This window comes from Heteronotia binoei, chromosome 15 (genome assembly GCF_032191835.1).
Source record: "Heteronotia binoei isolate CCM8104 ecotype False Entrance Well chromosome 15, APGP_CSIRO_Hbin_v1, whole genome shotgun sequence".
NCBI classification, from domain to species: Eukaryota; Metazoa; Chordata; class Lepidosauria; order Squamata; family Gekkonidae; genus Heteronotia; species Heteronotia binoei.
In genome coordinates, this window is record NC_083237.1 from 56,171,429 (window position 1) to 56,173,165 (window position 1,737).

Sequence of the window (1,737 nt, forward strand, 5' to 3'; positions counted from 1 at the left end):
GCAAGTTGAAAACACAGTGGCAGCCTGCCCCTCCCCTCAGCTTCATAGCCCAGGTGCAGTTAGGCACACATCTCTAACTAGGATTTGTTTGTTTAAAAAGGGAAAAGAAAAGAAACCAGTCAGATCTGCCTGATGCTTGGATTCACAACAGAAGGATCAGACAACAGGAAATCCGGTGTGAAACCAGCTCGATCCAAAAGGATTGGATTTCACAAGTGTCAAATAAACATTCAATAAGGGGGGGAGGGATGGAATGCAGATGACCAGGGAACGAGAGACAGCTGTTGCTATCTGATCATGCATTTTAAATCCAGACGGAAACGGCAATGGCCGTGTCTCAAACTGCATGTCTGGACCTCAGGCCACCCCTGGATGTGTCTTGCCTTGAAAACTCTATGGGGTCACCATAAGTTTCCACTAACCCTAACCACTTTCCACTACCACCAAGACCATGGCTTCTGTGGGTGAAACTCTGTTTAGGGTTGCACTGTTAGTGAGCTCCTGATGAATGAAGGCTGGAAAGTTTGTTCTCAGTTTGTTTTGAGCTATGAAAGATCTGACATGCTTCCATTCCCCTCTGTGGGCAAGAATTTCTGAGAAGTCAGAATGATGCTGAGTTGAAATGGGGGAGTGAGTGGGGGAGAGGTAGGTTCAGGGCTTTTTTTGTAACAGGAACTTTGCATATTAGACTACACCCCCTCCCGATGTAACCAATCCTCAAAGAGCTTACAGGGATCTTCTTACAGAGCCTACTGTAAGCTCTTGGAGAATTGGCTACATCAGGGAGGGTGTAACCTAATATGAGTTCCTGCTACAAAAAAAGCTCTGGGTAGGTTCATTTAAATGCAAACATCATTAAGTTTCCAGGCTGTGCTTGGTACCTGGTGGGAGCTTTGGGGGTGGTAACATGGGGGCGGCATGTCATTGTGCCATGAAGTCACTTCCAGGAAAACCTGGAAATGATTTCAAGTAGCTCTCTGATGGAGTCCCCAACTTCTTCCAACCTGTGGCCACTTTTAAAATTCTGACATGGGGTGGTGGATGCCCCCCCCCCACAAATGGCTGCTGTGGGAGATGGAGCCCACCACAAAATGGCTGCTGGAGAAAATGGAGGCAAAGACACACAGAAAGCCCAAGTGCAGGGGAGAAGAGCAGTGATTTTTTAAAAAATACATTGGGAAACAGGAGTGAAAGAAATTTTTAAAAAACACTGTGTTGGGCAGCTGAAGTTATTTTACTCTTTAGTGTCCAATCAGAAGGTCTGCTGGGCAACACCCCCACCCACCTTCTAAAAACACTTGGTGGACACCAAGAACGTTGTTAGTGGACACCATGTTGAAGACCCCTGCTCCATAGAGTTTCCAGAAATTCCTAAAGCTACCTGATGTCACTTCTGGGATTTCGCTAGAAGCAGCAGCATGGTATAGACCCCATTAAGGAGTGACAGCGGGAGACCTTCTGCTATAGCAGGATACTGGCAGCTCTGAATGTCATTCCCTTGAAATAACACTCCAGCGACAGACACAAGTCCTATTTTCTTTCCCAAGCTGTGGCTGAATTACTGGAATGTTAGAACCTGGGAATCTTGAGTTCAGGTCTCTGCTCCGTAATTTCAGCAGAATGGAAAACAATTATGAGAGAGACAGACAGCCTACGGGAAGAACCAGGCACAAGGCAAGGCCCAAAAGGGTATTTGGGGGTGCAGCAGAAGTGAAGAGGCAAGAAAATAATGCTGTG